Source organism: Salmo salar, chromosome ssa17 (genome assembly GCF_905237065.1).
Source record: "Salmo salar chromosome ssa17, Ssal_v3.1, whole genome shotgun sequence".
Taxonomy (NCBI): Eukaryota; Metazoa; Chordata; class Actinopteri; order Salmoniformes; family Salmonidae; genus Salmo; species Salmo salar.
In genome coordinates, this window is record NC_059458.1 from 44,224,451 (window position 1) to 44,234,176 (window position 9,726).

Consider the following 9,726-nt stretch of genomic DNA (forward strand, 5'->3'; position numbering starts at 1 on the left):
TCTCTGCTTGTTTACACGATGTGTCTCTCTGCTTGTTTACACGGTGTCTCTGCTTGTTTACACGATGTGTCTCTCTGCTTGTTTACACGATGTGTCTCTGCTTGTTTACACGATGTCTCTCTGCTTGTTTACACGATGTGTCTCTCTGCTTGTTTACACGATGTGTCTCTGCTTGTTTACACGATGTCTCTCTGCTTGTTTACACGATGTGTCTCTGCTTGTTTACACGATGTGTCTCTGCTTGTTTACACGATGTGTCTCTCTGCTTGTTTACACGATGTGTCTCTGCTTGTTTACACGATGTCTCTCTGCTTGTTTACACGATGTCTCTCTGCTTGTTTACACGATGTCTCTCTGCTTGTTTACACGATGTGTCTGTGCTTGTTTACACGATGTGTCTGTGCTTGTTTACACGATGTGTCTCTCTGCTTGTTTACACGATGTCTCTCTGCTTGTTTACACGATGTGTCTCTCTGCTTGTTTACACGATGTGTCTCTCTGCTTGTTTACACGATGTGTCTCTGCTTGTTTACACGATGTGTCTCTGCTTGTTTACATCGTTCTTTAACAGCTAGGATGCAGCAGGAAGGGATGCCTCAGAGAGACAGCATCGTTCTTTAACAGCTAGGATGCAGCAGGAAGGGATGCCTCAGAGAGACAGCATCGTTCTTTAACAGCTAGGATGCAACACGAAGGGATGCTTGAGAGAGACAGCATCGTTCTTTAACAGCTAGGATGCAACACGAAGGGATGCTTGAGAGAGACAGCATCGTTCTTTAACAGCTAGAATGCAGCAGGAAGGGATGCCTCAGAGAGACAGCATCGTTCTTTAACAGTTAGGATGCAGCAGGAAGGGATGCCTCAGAGAGACAGCATCGTTCTTTAACAGCTAGGATGCAGCAGGAAGGGATGCCTCAGAGAGACAGCATCGTTCTTTAACAGCTAGGATGCAGCAGGAAGGGATGCCTCAGAGAGACAGCATCGTTCTTTAACAGCTAGGATGCAGCAGGAAGGGATGCCTCAGAGAGACAGCATCGTTCTTTAACAGCTAGGATGCAGCAGGAAGGGATGCCTCAGAGAGACAGCATCGTTCTTTAACAGCTAGGATGCAGCAGGAAGGGATGCCTCAGAGAAACAGCGTTCTTATTTAGGCTAACTGTAGCAAACTGTGTTTGGAATGATAATCTCCACTCCTTGTCTCAATATTTGTCAAGGTATTAACCCCAAGCCCTCCACTCTATTTCCAACTCTGCTAGAACTCTCCCCTTAGTCTCTCGCTCTCTTTTCCCTTCTCTCTCTCTCTCTTCCTCCCTCTAGCTCTTCCTCCCTCTAGCTCTTCCTCCCTCTAGCTCTTCCTCCCTCTAGCCCTTCCTCCCTCTAGCTCTTCCTCTGTCCCTCGCTCTTCCTCCCTCTAGCCCTTCCTCCCTCTAGCTCTTCCTCCCTCTAGCCCTTCCTCCCTCTAGCCCTTCCTCCCTCTAGCTCTTCCTCCCTCTAGCCCTTCCTCCCTCTAGCCCTTCCTCCCTCTAGCCCTTCCTCCCTCTAGCTCTTCCTCCCTCTAGCTCTTCCTCCCTCTAGCCCTTCCTCCCTCTAGCCCTTCCTCCCTCTAGCCCTTCCTCCCTCTAGCTCTTCCTCCCTCTAGCCCTTCCTCCCTCTAGCCCTTCCTCCCTCTAGCCCTTCCTCCCTCTAGCCCTTCCTCCCTCTAGCTCTTCCTCCCTCTAGCTCTTCCTCCCTCTAGCTCTTCCTCTGTCCCTCGCTCTTCCTCCCTCTAGCCCTTCCTCCCTCTAGCCCTTCCTCCCTCTAGCTCTTCCTCCCTCTAGCTCTTCCTCCCTCTAGCTCTTCCTCTGTCCCTCGCTCTTCCTCCCTCTAGCTCTTCCTCCCTCTAGCTCTTCCTCCCTCTAGCTCTTCCTCCCTCTAGCTCTTCCTCTGTCCCTCGCTCTTCCTCCCTCTAGCCCTTCCTCCCTCTAGCTCTTCCTCCCTCTAGCCCTTCCTCCCTCTAGCCCTTCCTCCCTCTAGCTCTTCCTCCCTCTAGCCCTTCCTCCCTTCAGCCCTTCCTCCCTCTAGCTCTTCCTCCCTCTAGCCCTTCCTCCCTCTAGCCCTTCCTCCCTCTAGCTCTTCCTCCCTCTAGCCCTTCCTCCCTCTAGCCCTTCCTCCCTCTAGCCCTTCCTCCCTCTAGCCCTTCCTCCCTCTAGCTCTTCCTCCCTCTAGCCCTTCCTCCCTCTAGCCCTTCCTCCCTCTAGCTCTTCCTCCCTCTAGCCCTTCCTCCCTCTAGCCCTTCTCCTCCCTCTAGCTCTTCCTCCCTCTAGCCCTTCCTCTTTTCCTCTAGCCCTTCCTCCCTCTAGCCCTTCCTCCCTCTAGCCCTTCCTCCCTCTAGCCCTTCCTCCCTCGCTCTTCCTCCCTCTAGCTCTTCCTCCCTCTAGCCCTTCCTCCCTCTAGCCCTTCCTCCCTCTAGCCCTTCCTCCCTCTAGCTCTTCCTCCCTCTAGCCCTTCCTCCCTCTAGCCCTTCCTCCCTCTAGCCCTTCCTCCCTCTAGCTCTTCCTCCCTCTAGCTCTTCCTCCCTCTAGCCCTTCCTCCCTCTAGCCCTTCCTCCCTCTAGCTCTTCCTCCCTCTAGCTCTTCCTCCCTCTAGCCCTTCCTCCCTCTAGCCCTTCCTCCCTCTAGCTCTTCCTCCCTCTAGCTCTTCCTCCCTCTAGCTCTTCCTCCCTCTAGCTCTTCCTCCCTCTAGCTCTTCCTCTGTCCCTCGCTCTTCCTCCCTCTAGCCCTTCCTCCCTCTAGCTCTTCCTCCCTCTAGCCCTTCCTCCCTCTAGCTCTTCCTCCCTCTAGCTCTTCCTCCCTCTAGCTCTTCCTCTGTCCCTCGCTCTTCCTCCCTCTAGCTCTTCCTCCCTCTAGCTCTTCCTCCCTCTAGCTCTTCCTCCCTCTAGCTCTTCCTCTGTCCCTCGCTCTTCCTCCCTCTAGCTCTTCCTCCCTCTAGCCCTTCCTCCCTCTAGCCCTTCCTCCCTCTAGCCCTTCCTCCCTCTAGCTCTTCCTCCCTCTAGCCCTTCCTCCCTCTAGCCCTTCCTCCCTCTAGCTCTTCCTCCCTCTAGCCCTTCCTCCCTCTAGCCCTTCCTCCCTCTAGCCCTTCCTCCCTCTAGCTCTTCCTCCCTCTAGCCCTTCCTCCCTCTAGCCCTTCCTCCCTCTAGCCCTTCCTCCCTCTAGCCCTTCCTCCCTCTAGCTCTTCCTCCCTCTAGCCCTTCCTCCCTCTAGCCCTTCCTCCCTCTAGCTCTTCCTCCCTCTAGCCCTTCCTCCCTCTAGCCCTTCCTCCCTCTAGCTCTTCCTCCCTCTAGCCCTTCCTCCCTCTAGCCCTTCCTCCCTCTAGCCCTTCCTCCCTCTAGCCCTTCCTCCCTCTAGCCCTTCCTCCCTCGCTCTTCCTCCCTCTAGCTCTTCCTCCCTCTAGCCCTTCCTCCCTCTAGCCCTTCCTCCCTCTAGCCCTTCCTCCCTCTAGCTCTTCCTCCCTCTAGCCCTTCCTCCCTCTAGCCCTTCCTCCCTCTAGCCCTTCCTCCCTCTAGCCCTTCCTCCCTCTAGCCCTTCCTCCCTCTAGCCCTTCCTCCCTCTAGCTCTTCCTCCCTCTAGCTCTTCCTCCCTCTAGCCCTTCCTCCCTCTAGCCCTTCCTCCCTCTAGCTCTTCCTCCCTCTAGCTCTTCCTCACTCTAGCTCTTCCTCCCTCTAGCTCTTCCTCCCTCTAGCTCTTCCTCCCTCTAGCCCTTCCTCCCTCTAGCCCTTCCTCCCTCTAGCCCTTCCTCCCTCTAGCTCTTCCTCCCTCTAGCCCTTCCTCCCTCTAGCTCTTCCTCCCTCTAGCCCTTCCTCCCTCTAGCTCTTCCTCCCTCTAGCTCTTCCTCCCTCTAGCCCTTCCTCCCTCTAGCTCTTCCTCCCTCTAGCTCTTCCTCCCTCTAGCCCTTCCTCCCTCTAGCCCTTCCTCCCTCTATCTCTTCCTCCCTCTAGCTCTTCCTCCCTCTAGCCCTTCCTCCCTCTAGCCCTTCCTCCCTCTATCTCTTCCTCCCTCTAGCTCTTCCTCCCTCTAGCCCTTCCTCCCTCTAGCCCTTCCTCCCTCTAGCTCTTCCTCCCTCTAGCTCTTCCTCCCTCTAGCTCTTCCTCCCTCTAGCCCTTCCTCCCTCTAGCTCTTCCTCCCTCTAGCTCTTCCTCCCTCTAGCCCTTCCTCCCTCTAGCTCTTCCTCCCTCTAGCCCTTCCTCCCTCTAGCCCTTCCTCCCTCTAGCTCTTCCTAACCTTCTCTCACCTGTTTTCTTCATTCTCTCTAATTCACGTTTCCCTCTCTCTCTCTCTTTGGCTGACCCACCAGGCAGTATGCCAACGGAGGGAGGGAAGGAAGGAAAGGAGAGCGGGAGGGAGGGGTGTACCATACCCAGTATGCCAACGGAGGGAGGGAAGGAAAGGAGAGAGAGAGAGAGAGAGATAGAGGGAGGGAGGGAAGGCAAGGAGAAAGAGAATCATACACCAACCCCTCACAACACACAGCCAGCCGACCTGACTGAGCCCCGGAGCACCAAGCCTAAAGGAACCCAACTCTGTTCCCTGGACATCTAACGCTCCGTTTTGGAGAAACCCGGTCCGATTTTATTACTGCTACTAACCCACAACCTCCTCACCCCTTACTGCTACTAACCCACAACACTCCTCACCCCTTACTGCTACTAACCCACAACACTCCTCACCCCTTACCGCTACTAACCCACAACACTCCTCACCCCTTACTGCTACTAACCCACAACACTCCTCACCCCTTACTGCTACTAACCCACAACACTCCTCACCCCTTACTGCTACTAACCCACAACACTCCTCACCCCTTACTGCTACTAACCCACAACACTCCTCACCCCTTACTGCTACTAACCCACAACACTCCTCACCCCTTACCGCTGCTAACCCACAACACTCCTCACCCCTTACTGCTACTAACCCACAACACTCCTCACCCCTTACTGCTGCTAACCCACAACACTCCTCACCCCTTACTGCTGCTAACCCACAACACTCCTCACCCCTTACTGCTACTAACCCACAAACTCCTCACCCCTTACTGCTACTAACCCACAACACTCCTCACCCCTTACTGCTACTAACCCACAACACTCCTCACCCCTTACTGCTACTAACCCACAACACTCCTCACCCCTTACCGCTGCTAACCCACAACACTCCTCACCCCTTACTGCTACTAACCCACAACACTCCTCACCCCTTACTGCTACTAACCCACAACACTCCTCACCCCTTACTGCTACTAACCCACAACACTCCTCACCCCTTACTGCTACTAACCCACAACACTCCTCACCCCTTACTGCTGCTAACCCACAACACTCCTCACCCCTTACTGCTACTAACCCACAACACTCCTCACCCCTTACTGCTACTAACCCACAACACTCCTCACCCCTTACTGCTACTAACCCACAACACTCCTCACCCTTACTGCTACTAACCCACAACACTCCTCACCCCTTACTGCTACTAACCCACAACATTCCTCACCCCTTACTGCTACTAACCCACAACACTCCTCACCCCTTACTGCTGCTAACCCACAACACTCCTCACCCCTTACTGCTACTAACCCACAACACTCCTCACCCCTTACTGCTACTAACCCACAACACTCCTCACCCCTTACTGCTACTAACCCACAACCTCCTCACCCCTTACTGCTACTAACCCACAACCTCCTCACCCCTTACTGCTACTAACCCACAACACTCCTCACCCCTTACTGCTACTAACCCACAACACTCCTCACCCCTTACTGCTACTAACCCACAACACTCCTCACCCCTTACCGCTACTAACCCACAACCTCCTCACCCCTTACTGCTACTAACCCACAACCTCCTCACCCCTTACCGCTACTAACCCACAACACTCCTCACCCCTTACTGCTACTAACCCACAACATTCCTCACCCCTTACTGCTACTAACCCACAACACTCCTCACCCCTTACTGCTACTAACCCACAACACTCCTCACCCCTTACTGCTACTAACCCACAACACTCCTCACCCCTTACTGCTGCTAACCCACAACACTCCTCACCCCTTACTGCTACTAACCCACAACACTCCTCACCCCTTACTGCTACTAACCCACAACACTCCTCACCCCTTACTGCTACTAACCCACAACACTCCTCACCCCTTACTGCTACTAACCCACAACATTCCTCACCCCTTACTGCTACTAACCCACAACACTCCTCACCCCTTACTGCTACTAACCCACAACACTCCTCACCCCTTACCGCTGCTAACCCACAACACTCCTCACCCCTTACTGCTACTAACCCACAACACTCCTCACCCCTTACTGCTACTAACCCACAACACTCCTCACCCCTTACTGCTACTAACCCACAACACTCCTCACCCCTTACCGCTGCTAACCCACAACACTCCTCACCCCTTACTGCTGCTAACCCACAACACTCCTCACCCCTTACTGCTACTAACCCACAACACTCCTCACCCCTTACTGCTACTAACCCACAACACTCCTCACCCCTTACTGCTGCTAACCCACAACACTCCACAACACACCAAGGTACGGTACCATAGCTAGAACTTTCAGAACCCACACGGGATACAGAACGAAACGGGTCGGTTTATGGGATGACTCACTACGTCAACTTTATGCTTATCGCTGTACGTAACGAAACGTCGGTTGTCGGTAGTTGAAGTGCACTCTGGGTAGATTGGTGGTATTCGTTGGTTGATGGGGTCACTATGAGTGTTTTTATAGCGGTTCGTAGACTTGCTTTATAGCATCGTAATCAAGGTACATTGACACACACACACACAGGCACACACACACACACACAGGCATACACACACACACACACAAGCTGTGAAGTGATTTAAGAGCAGTTCTGCGTCTCTCCCCTCACTAGCTTACATAACTGGTATACCAGCTGCATGTCTGTCTGTCAGAGAGGACGCAAATAACCTGGCAGCGAGTACACTAATCAGCTACATAGAGGGGTTATATTACCCTAATGAGGGGCTAGGTTACTGTACTGATGCTGGGTCAGCTAGCCGTGTAGAGGGGTTATATTACCCTACTGAGGGGCTAGGTTACTGTACTGATGCTGGGTCAGCTAGCCGTGTAGAGGGGTTATATTACCCCTACTGAGGTGCTAGGTTACTGTACTGATGCTGGGTCAGCTAGCCGTGTAGAGGGGTTATATTACCCTACTGAGGGGCTAGGTTACTGCACTGATGCTGGGTCAGCTAGCCGTGTAGAGGGGTTATATTACCCCTAATGAGGGGCTAGGTTACTGTACTGATGCTGGGTCAGCTAGCCGTGTAGAGGGGTTATATTACCCCTACTGAGGGGCTAGGTTACTGTACTGATGCTGGGTCAGCTAGCCGTGTAGAGGGGTTATATTACCCTACTGAGGGGCTAGGTTACTGTACTGATGCTGGGTCAGCTAGCCGTGTAGAGGGGTTATATTACCCTACTGAGGGGCTAGGTTACTGTACTGATGCTGGGTCAGCTAGCCGTGTAGAGGGGTTATATTACCCCTAATGAGGGGCTAGGTTACTGTACTGATGCTGGGTCAGCTAGCCGTGTAGAGGGGTTATATTACCCTACTGAGGGGCTAGGTTACTGTACTGATGCTGGGTCAGCTAGCCGTGTAGAGGGGTTATATTACCCCTACTGAGGGGCTAGGTTACTGTACTGATGCTGGGTCAGCTAGCCGTGTAGAGGGGTTATATTACCCCTACTGAGGGGCTAGGTTACTGTACTGATGCTGGGTCAGCTAGCCGTGTAGAGGGGTTATATTACCCCTACTGAGGGGCTAGGTTACTGTACTGATGCTGGATCAGCTAGCCGTGTAGAGGGGTTATATTACCCCTACTGAGGGGCTAGGTTACTGTACTGATGCTGGGTCAGCTAGCCGTGTAGAGGGGTTATATTACCCCTACTGAGGGGCTAGGTTACTGTAGTGATGCTGGGTCAGCTAGCCGTGTAGAGGGGTTATATTACCCCTAATGAGGGGCTAGGTTACTGTAGTGATGCTGGGTCAGCTAGCCGTGTAGAGGGGTTATATTACCCCTAATGAGGGGCTAGGTTACTGTACTGATGCTGGGTCAGCTAGCCGTGTAGAGGGGTTATATTACCCCTAATGAGGGGCTAGGTTACTGTACTGATGCTGGGTCAGCTAGCCGTGTAGAGGGGTTATATTACCCCTACTGAGGGGCTAGGTTACTGTACTGATGCTGGGTCAGCTAGCCGTGTAGAGGGGTTATATTACCCCTACTGAGGGGCTAGGTTACTGTACTGATGCTGGGTCAGCTAGCCGTGTAGAGGGGTTATATTACCCCTAATGAGGGGCTAGGTTACTGTACTGATGCTGGGTCAGCTAGCCGTGTAGAGGGGTTATATTACCCTACTGAGGGGCTAGGTTACTGTACTGATGCTGGGTCAGCTAGCCGTGTAGAGGGGTTATATTACCCCTAATGAGGGGCTAGGTTACTGTACTGATGCTGGGTCAGCTAGCCGTGTAGAGGGGTTATATTACCCTACTGAGGGGCTAGGTTACTGTACTGATGCTGGGTCAGCTAGCCGTGTAGGGGGGTTATATTACCCCTACTGAGGGACTAGGTTAATGTACTGATGCTGGGTCAGCTAGACCTGTAGAGGGGTTATATTACCTTACTGAGGGACTAGGTTACTGTACTGATGCTGGGTCAGCTAGCCGTGTAGAGGGGTTATATTACCCTACTGAGGGGCTAGGTTACTGTACTGATGCTGGGTCAGCTAGCCGTGTAGAGGGGTTATATTACCCTACTGAGGGGCTAGGTTACTGTACTGATGCTGGGTCAGCTAACCGTGTAGAGGGGTTATATTACCCTACTGAGGGGCTAGGTTACTGTACTGATGCTGGGTCAGCTAGCCGTGTAGAGGGGTTATATTACCCCACTGAGGGGCTAGGTTACTGTACTGATGCTGGGTCAGCTAGCCGTGTAGAGGGGTTATATTACCCTACTGAGGGGCTAGGTTACTGTACTGATGCTGGGTCAGCTAGCCGTGTAGAGGGGTTATATTACCCCTACTGAGGTGCTAGGTTACTGTACTGATGCTGGGTCAGCTAGCCGTGTAGAGGGGTTATATTACCCTACTGAGGGGCTAGGTTACTGTACTGATGCTGGGTCAGCTAGCCGTGTAGAGGGGTTATATTACCCCTACTGAGGGGCTAGGTTACTGTACTGATGCTGGGTCAGCTAGCCGTGTAGAGGGGTTATATTACCCCTACTGAGGGGCTAGGTTACTGTACTGATGCTGGGTCAGCTAGCCGTGTAGAGGGGTTATATTACCCCAATGAGGGGCTAGGTTACTGTACTGATGCTGGGTCAGCTAGCCGTGTAGAGGGGTTATATTACCCCTAATGAGGGGCTAGGTTACTGTACTGATGCTGGGTCAGCTAGCCGTGTAGAGGGGTTATATTACCCCTACTGAGGGGCTAGGTTACTGTACTGATGCTGGGTCAGCTAGCCGTGTAGAGGGGTTATATTACCCCTACTGAGGGGCTAGGTTACTGTACTGATGCTGGGTCAGCTAGCCGTGTAGAGGGGTTATATTACCCCTACTGAGGGGCTAGGTTACTGTACTGATGCTGGGTCAGCTAGCCGTGTAGAGGAGTTATATTACCCCTAATGAGGGGCTAGGTTACTGTACTG